General features: G+C 29.5%; 1 protein-coding gene across 2 annotated transcripts in view; it reads right to left on the bottom strand.

Annotated features, from left to right (window-relative positions):
• Positions 1–9862, bottom strand: part of LOC106679865 (ATP-binding cassette subfamily G member 4) — a 163016-nt gene that overhangs the window by 91874 nt on the left and 61280 nt on the right. The gene's annotated exons all lie outside the window — the stretch shown is intronic.

Below are 9862 nucleotides of genomic sequence, written 5' to 3'. Positions count from 1 at the left end.
CAACGTTTCGGCCCTCAGGTCATTCTCAAGGATCAATATATATTCATTCATGTAAATTATGTCAATAATTGCAATAAAATTCTTTATTTTTAGTCTATTGAATGATAGGAGCTTGAAGTAGTCAAACCTTGATAGCATACTACATCTTAAGCCACACGTTTGCCATTTGCTGTAAATTCAAGACTAGTACAAATGCATGGTAAACAAAGGGAACAACAAACGTCGTTCCGGAGTACATAAAGTTTGCATCATTTTAGAAGCTTTAAGCTGATAATCGATACTTTTCCATTATATTTTACAGATACATTGAAAAAAAAAAAAAATAGTTCCAAGTGGAATGAATCTATTATCACGAAATACCGAGAATCGTAAAAATGATAGTGACATAAACGAAACGTGAAACTAAAAACACTTTGGATAATTTGTTGACATAAGTCGTGAGGACGTTTTGTGAACAAAAAGAACAACAAAAATTAGGTACTTACTTATATATGTATATCATTTAATAAATAGTTTATTTTTTTAAATAACTTTGTCTTTTCCTTTCAAGGCTACCTAAAAGTATAACCCCGACATATCGGTATAAATATGAATTTCTTCCTCTTCTTTCTTCCAACTCCTTAGGTGTTGGTGGCTGGATTGTGTGCAATGATTGACAATACCTATTAACTCTGTCACCAATATGTAGGAGCTATTCAGCTGAAATGGTTACAATCTACAAGATCTTAAATTTTTTTCATCCCACAAAAAAAGTACAGGTCATCTGTACAGATTCATTATCAGTTCTATTCAGTTTAAAATTTATTATCTCAACAAATCCGCTAAAATCAACAGATCAATTATTCATCAAAGTCTGCCAACAGAAACGGTATTTCTGGGTTCTTCGCTTGGGTCCCTAGGCACTGCGCGATAGCCGGTAACAAACTGGCTGATCGGGCTGCAAAGTTCGCGATTTCTGAACGAATTTCACATCGCGGAGTGCCTGTCGATGACTTCATTGCCCTAATTAAGCAGAGAATTAAATTGAAATGACATCAAATGTTACTGACCTATAAATTACGGGAAATTAGAAGTGACGCCTCCCCTTGGATATCATCCATAGTCATCCAAAAGTTCGCAGAAAGAAGATAATTTTGAGGCGCCTTCGAATAGGTCATACGCGCCTGACCCATGGTTACCTTATGCCCTACGCCAAACACATCATAACCAAATGCCAAACATACGACTCCATCAAATTTTTGTATTAATTACCAGCTGACTCCATTCAATTTTCCAGGATAACAAACAGATTGTAGATCATTTTTTTCGAATTTCTGAATAACTCAAAAATTTACCATAAAGGTTAATAAAATTTTACCGATGTCGTTTTTTAATTTCAGGCGCTTTTTAAATATTGTTCTATCTTAATGTCTCTCCTTCCCGTTTTAAGGTAATATTTCAAAAGTGATATAGGGCCGTCGCTCTCTGGGGGTTTAGCGGGGCGGGTCAGGCGGAGAAGGATAGCCTTTTTTTTGTGTTATGATCTCCTCTTGTGAGATTGTGACATGTCCCATTTTTCAATAGTTATACATTTCAATTCGGGATTGAAGGCAAAATTCGGAAATAAAGTCTAATAAAAATTTCGGATATTAAGGAAATAAAGTCTAATAAAAATTTCGGAAATTAAGGAAATAAAGTCTAATAAAAATTTCGGATATTAAGGAAATAAAGTCTAATAAAAATTTCGGATATTAAGAAAATAAAGTCTAATAAAAATTTCGGAAATTAAGGCAATGATGTGCCCGAAGTAGTTGATGCTTTAAAATAATAATACAAAAATTAAATAATAAATTTGGGGAAAGCCCCATGATTTCCGTTCTCATTTCAATGAAATTTCCTGACTTTTCCCACTTTGTAGACATGTAAATGAGTCTACCATAAATTCAACAGTATTTCAAAAATCAAAAACGTTTTGATTTTGGAGAAGGCTACAATAGAAAAGGGGGGTTTTGATTGTGAAACTTTATTTTTTATTATATTTGTTTAGTATTTTGCATTCCATCCAAAAATAAAATTCTAATTCAAATTTAACTAATTAAATTAACTATGAATTAACTATAAGACACAATAAACATTAGATTTAAGGAATGTTTACATGAAAATTCTTTTAACAATATATTGTCAAAATTCCTTCAAAACATAATTATTTCAGGGTCTTTTTAATAATTATTTTTTTACAACTAACTGTTTACAATCTTTAATTTTTTATCTAATTTATTGTTTATTATTTCATGTTTACTGTTTACAACCTTTAATTTTTCTTATTATATTTTACTTTTCATTGTATACCCCTGTTATTTTCCACTTATGTTTTTTCTTTTTTTTTTGGTAACTATGTCAAGTGTTTGTATCTTTTTTAGCCCTGACGAAGCCCTGCAACGTAAGGCGAAACGTGGGCTCAATAAAAATAATATACCCATTTACTATTTGAGTTTTGTTTTTACCGCGCCCGGACCATATTCCATTCATTAATTTTTTTTATTTTATTACCTCTTATTAATTTTTCTTTACTCCAGAGAAGCTGTTTTATTTATCGATGAATAACGTTTTTTCTGAGAATGGCGTTGACTCGCGATGATTCATGATGACAACAGACTAATCTAAAAAAGAAGATTACTTTTTTTTTATAATGCTTTAGCAGCCTTTGTGCTCGAAACTGTGGGAGTTTGTTAAGTTCTGAGTCGTGCTATATTGAACAGAAATAGTTTTGATCAAAGTCATGTCAGATTTTAAACTGTTGTTTAAAATAAATTTTAAATTAATAATAATATTCAGTTTACTCAATTCATCAATTTTTAATTATTCTAACATTTTTTGGGAGACCGGTGATGATTCGTTGTAACAAGAGGCCTATATATTTTTATATTATGTTTTTTTTTTACCATAAATATATGTCTACTTTCTACGCTATTCATCTTTATATGTCATAGTCTTAAAATATTCATTTAAAAAAAAGACAAAAAAAACGAAAAACAATTGAAATCGTTGATATTTGGGGAGGTAAGCTTTAATAAAATAAAAATTTATTCTTAATTTAAAACAAATTTGATCCTTTTTTTCTCTCAACTTTATTATTTACAACTTTTCCAACGTTTCGGCCCTCAGGTCATTCTCAAGGATCCCTACAAAAAGTTTTTTTTATTTTAATATAACAATTTCATTATTTCCTTCAAACTACACACTGATTTCTTTGGCCCTACCTTCATATTGATGTAATTTCCTTTTTCAAATCCTAAAAATGCAGGCTAATTGCCTTTGTCCCATCTTTAAATAAATTAATCATTAAAATAATATCATAATAACATTATAAAATTTTGTGTTTTTTAAATTAGATTTCCTACTTACATAACATTTAAACCTTTTATAAAATACTTTTCTTTCTTCCTTCATTCACATTTGTAACTTGAAACAGAACAGGAATATGACATCAATATGAAGGTAGGGCCGAAGAAATCAGTGTGTAGTTTGAAGGAAATAATGAAATTGTTATATAAAAATTAAAAAAAACTTTTTGTAGGGATCCTTGAGAATGACCTGAGGGCCGAAACGTTGGAAAAGTTGTAAATAATAAAGTTGAGAGAAAAAAAGGATCAAATTTGTTTTAAATTAAGAATAAACTAAACCACTCTCAAACAAGAATAAATAAAATTAATCTAAAATAAACATTTCATTTAGATCATAAAAGAATGTTTAGATAATTTTATAAGAAAAATATTCAAATATCTCGTAATATAAAAATATTGGTATCTCGTGGAATTTATTTCCATTTTTGAAACGTTCCCTAGAATGATTGATCAAATATATTAATTTAAAAATATGCATTAAACAAAAAAGATTTTTAGTATTCATAACAGCACGTATGAAATCCGTACCAACTTTTCAAAATAAGAATTGTTTTTAAGAAATAATGAAAACAAAACAATAACAGAACACTACGGAAATAACACGGTAAAGAAAAGTGGAAAACAAAGATAAACTATTTCAAGGTCAATTTCACCTCATTCCTGACAATATACTGGTTTTATGTTGTTTTTTTTTTCAATATCTAAATAAAGCGTTTTTTTTTCAGAATTGTTTATACGTATTAATTTTTAAATGTAATATAATACATAAAAATTACTATTTCTTTGTTCCTGTTTCATGGTTATTATGTGCCAATCGATTTCATGGTTATTATGTGATAAATCGATTTATTTTTTCCTGTAGAATACGAAAAGAATAATACAGATTCTATTAACCGATTTTTTATTCACTAAAAATTTTAAAAAACGTAATGAGGATTAAGTAATGTGGGTAAAAAAAGGTTATTATGTGAAAAAGCATATAAGCAAAGTGGCTAACATTTCTGTGTATAAGATCTACATTTTATCTTCTAAGTGTGTCGTGATCGACTTGTCAGGCGTAGTCTAAGGGGACAGAAAGGGTGTGATATGGATAATATTAATACAAGAACCCAAGAGAATAAAAAATTCATTTATTTCAGTCCAATTTTTTATTACTTTAATGAAAACTATGTATAATTACAAGTCAAAATGGATGAGTCTGCCAAGTATAGGTAGGGGGAATAAATACTGGCGGCTTTTTAAAAACGTTAAAAATATTAATTGGGCCGCCCATAGCTCAGTGGTTAAGACACAGTCTTACCAATTTGATGTCTATAAGCGGTGCCGGTTCGAATCCGGCCTGGGACGTTGACTTTTTTCATTGAGTGGCGGTCCCACAAAATGAAGAACTTTGACCCCCAACCATGGTTAGGCAGTATAGGACTCCAATGGGAGTCTTGGCCGAAAAAAAAAAAAATATATATTAATTTTTCATTCGGACATAGAAAATCTAAGAGAACATCATTTAAAATAGAGTAAATTTGCAACAATATAAGCCCTAATAGAGCTATTTACGTTCAATAGTTCTAGAGATATAGCTTTTCAAAAAGTAATATTTCATAAAAATGTTCTACAGTACGTACTCAATGATCAGTAGTTAGTGAATTTATTTTGAAAAATCTATATCTCTAAAACAATTTGATATTAATGGACTATGAAGTAGTCATCTTCATAGGCATAGTAGTTTTCATGATATTTGCTAAAATCAATTGATTTATAGTTGTTCCGATAATTCATTTGCCAAATTTATATTCATATGCGAATATCGTAAAAACTACAATCCCTACGAAGATAAGTGTCATAAACAACTTTATTTTGAGTGCTGGTATTATTATTATATGTGCGTCTTATGGGTCTAGATATGGATATTTTTTTCAAAATCAAACATTTTATACAAACAACTAGAAGTTAACATTTTGTGAGTATATTTTGTCAAATATCATAAAAACTACAACTCCTACAAAGATAAACGTTATATAACATTTTATAGTAAATTTAACTAGCTTTAATTTGAGTCCAATTGTTTCTGAAATAAAGTTTTTCAAAACTCAAACTTATTGTCCGAACAACTATAAATCAATTTATTTTAGGAAATATCATGAAAACTACTATTCCTACGAAGGTAAAGATCATAAACTACTTTCTAGTACGTTAAACTAGCTTTAAGTTGAGTGCTAATAGGCATTTAAGTATTTAAAGGACCAAAAATTTAAAGGGGAATTAAAAGAACATAGATAATTAATAACTTTTGATCCATATGAAATATGTCTGAAACTATTGCTAGAAAGTTATGTCTTCTACAATCGCCTCAAAGTCCATGGAACACGAAATTCAACCCTAATCAATGCGAGCAATCGACGATCAACCAAAATCGCGAGGCCAGATTGACTTGTTGGTCACCTCTGATTTGTAGCGTCTTCTGAAACCTTTCAATACCATTTTTAAAAAAAAATTCAAAATTTGTTTACTTAATTTATTTGGAGGTTTTCCTTTTTCTCCAAGGGTTCCATTGTACATATAGTCGTTCATAACTCCTTTACTTTTAATACAATTCTTTAGTTAATACAACTGTTAGAATGTTTGTTCTTTTTCTTATATAGATACCTAGATTTATTGCCTTTATAAGGCCGAAATATAGATTTCAAATAAAGAAAATTTGTTCAAACGTTATATTTTATATACCCGGTTCTAATTTGTATAATTAGATCCGATTGGTGCTCTTTACAGAGTTTTAAAAGCCATAAACCACTCCCAAGGTGCGTGGCGATTGGTTCAGTCGTATTGAATTTATTTCAATTTTTTGGATTTTCAATATACTCTAAGGCGAAAAGTTTGGGCCAAAATAATTTATTTTCTGATTTTTTCGAAAATTCGTATTTTAGTGTTTCTTGAGGTGCTAAAAACGAATATCAACATAGTTTCACCCTTAAAAAATATTTTACCACACTTTGATTTTCAATATTGTACTCATATTGAATAACAGTAAACTTATGTAAGGACAATTCATATTTTATACATTATATATATATATATATATATATATATATATATATATATATGCCAACATGATGGATAAATAAATTATCGTGAAGAGGAAAAAAAATCAACAAAAACTGGACCAGTATTAAGAACGAGCAATTATAAAAAAATTATAACCTGGTTTAAACATATTTTGTATGTAGCTAAAACTATACACGATTTTCACGGTTATTATATATAATTTTTTTTATATTTGATAATGTGTGCTGATTAAATTCCCTGCAAAAAAAAAAAAATCATTGAATTCGAACAATTATTAGCTAAGATATTACTTATTGAAATTTTACTCATATTATAAAAAAATGTTGAATTTAAGCAAGTTCTCTTTGAATTTCGTTTATTTTATATAATAACGCGAACGCTGCACACCATGGAAAGCTGAAGTGCAAACTCTTTTAACCTACATTAACATAATTTAGACTTAATGCATTATAAGGGCAATGTATAAGTTCCAATTGAAGAAAAACATTTTTAAACGTTTTATTTTATACCTCTCTGGATTCTAATTTGTTTAATTAGGTCGGTCTGTGTACTCAGGAGCAGTTTATAGAACTCTGAACGACTCTCAAGTTTCGTATCGATTGGTTGAGTCATGTTGAATTTATTTCAATTTTTTACCATATATTTTTATCGTATAATGTTATTTACCGCTGCGAACTAATAGATATAATAAGCGATTGAAATAGATAACTAAATATATTAATTTATATAAAAATTGTATTCAATTAATCTATCTACATCCCTAAATCTAGCAATTGCAAAGCACTGCCCAGGTCTGCTAGTATGTTATAAAATTTGTCAACCTAATGATGGTGCAGTGGTATGCGGAAATCAGCGCACAATTAAAAGGACAGTTCGTTGACAAGTTGATGAGTTCGATGTTCAAGTAACGGAAGTAGCCAAAATATAATATATATATTTATATAGTTTATTTTGAAAATATCAGTATAGCAAAACTATATTACTGTTGATTTTTTATTTATAAAATTAATGATCAATGACAGATTAATAAGATATATGAATGCATTATTCAAATAAATGAATTTTCGTTTTTTTTTTGTTTTTTTTAATTTTAAATATAATCTTTATAAAACAAAAAAAAATCCTTTATCCGTAACAAATTTATATACTATATCTTATATACTAATCTTAGCTTTAGTGACTTCGGTAGTAGAAATTGAAAAGGTGAAACAAACAAATAAGCGAGACTTGAGGTCAATGGCTAGGAAGTATTCAATTATGTTCAATATATTTAATTAATTCCATTCATCCCATCAATTATATAATATAACTAGTTAACTGTACATAATTAGAGTGGTTGGTATAAACAGTATAAGTCAGAAAATAAAAAGGAGTTATGATGGTATATCATAGTCACCATCATTTAAAAAATATTATAGGCTTTCTGATTTATTTTAAAGCTTAATTAACTGATTAAGCCAGGTACGCATTTAGCCATAAGCAATTTCTTGGCAGTTCATATTTGCGAATTCTGAGGACGACGCGAGAACATTTTATGAAATAATTTTTTTAAAATTTATTTAATGTAATTTACAACTGTACAAAATAATACAATAAGTAAATATGTTGTGTGTTTCATATACACTTGAAAATCTCGGGAAGGAACCACCCATCGGTGGTACTTCAAACATTAATTTCAATTAGAATGTCCCGTGGCCATCTTATTTTCAGACGCCTCGGAGGATTATCAGGGATCGTTAAGGATGAAAGATTAAGAACTAATGGGTTAGGATGGTTAAGAAGTTTGGAATGAAAAGACGCATATCTGCAACGAATGGGATGTTAAGGTCTTTGTGAATGAGTTTATTTGTAACGTAATAAGGAGCATCAAGGATTTTACGTAGGATTTTGGATTGTAAGGATTGGGTGCAGGAGGAATTTGATGGTTTGGTGGAGTAGACTAGGTTATGATTTACTTTAAAGGTTCTATCAGTGAGGTAGGAGCGGATTATAAGATGAAATAATTTAAAATTATTTACCCGCAATATTAAAAAATGCTCACACCTAAACATTCAAATCCCTCTTGTCCCCAGACAATTTCCTCGATAGTTGAACTTGACAGACATCGTCAACTATGGTTTGGAATACACGCAAATCATTTGCTTTCAGATACGAATAATAAAAAGTTTAAACAAATATAGAGCCTTGTAAAGTTTTTATTTATCAATTGTATTTTATGTTCCATCACAAGACAATTTATGGATCCCCTCTGCCATGTAGGTACGATGGTATATCATAGTTACCATCATTTAAAAAATACAATCTCTTGGCAGTTCATATTTGCGAATTCTGAGAACACGAGAAAATTTTATGAAATAATTAAAAATTATATCTACAACATTAAGAAACTCAAACCAATACAATCAAATCCCTCTTGCCCCCAGACAATTTCTTCGATGATATTCCATGTATGATATTCTCATTGCCTATTTTGTAGTACGAAGCTAACAGAGACTAACTTGTGCCAGCCTAAAAAATGAAAGTGTCTTGTTTTAATTTTTAATTCGTTCTGAAATAACATTGAAATATTGCGGAGGGGAGTAATTGAGTTATACATTAGTGAAAAGTAAATATATAACTTATCGGCTAATTAGGTAAAATTATTTGTTTTTATAAATAAACCTAAAATCTAATAAAGCAAATCAAAACTATTTCAACTTATTTTTCTCATGGAATAAAGAACATACAGAAAATTTCCTACAATGCCTAGTATAAAATTTAGCACTGAATCAAGTTTGATTTTTGATCTTAGAATATTTAAGGAGAATAGTATGATCACTATCTGCTTTCAACGTTTAATTTATTTTATGAATAATATCAGCTACTCAGTTTTTAAAAATTTATTCCTGTAATTAGTTATTCATTTGTTCACCGTAGGGTTTTTATTAAAGCGGGCGCTCCTCAAAGCTACCTAAAGATGAGCTGCACCATAGCTTACTTGAGAACGATTGCCCAACTGCGACTCTCCGGTAAATATGCAATTACTCTCAGTGTCCTTCCACACAAAAATACTTCGGAACTAAAGGAGCTTCGTCCAGCTTGTGATGGAACGGCATTGGATGATTTTTATCATTTCTTTATCAGACTGTCCCGCGTACCAAGAGAACCACAGGCCGAAACTAAACAATACTAGCCAAGATCATTTGTATGAATTTCTGTTAGTACTATCACGATTGGATCTTAAACTTCTTTTTATATATTTAACACAAAACATTTTGCTTAGACCTGGATACCTCTCTTCACAATAGGATGTATAGTTTTTGTTTATTTTATATTATTAATTATATTAGTGACGTTTCTTTTTTTGTTTTTACTACTCTGAGGAATACAGAGAGTCCAGTTAGTTGTTTGTTATTATTTTAATTGATTTTCAACTCACT

The sequence above is a fragment of the Halyomorpha halys genome, unplaced genomic scaffold (assembly GCF_000696795.3).
Source record: "Halyomorpha halys isolate HHAL.00 unplaced genomic scaffold, Hhal_1.1 Scaffold225.1, whole genome shotgun sequence".
Taxonomy (NCBI): domain Eukaryota; kingdom Metazoa; phylum Arthropoda; class Insecta; order Hemiptera; family Pentatomidae; genus Halyomorpha; species Halyomorpha halys.
Note: the sequence above shows the minus strand (reverse complement) of the source record. Positions and strands in the feature narration are given on the sequence as shown.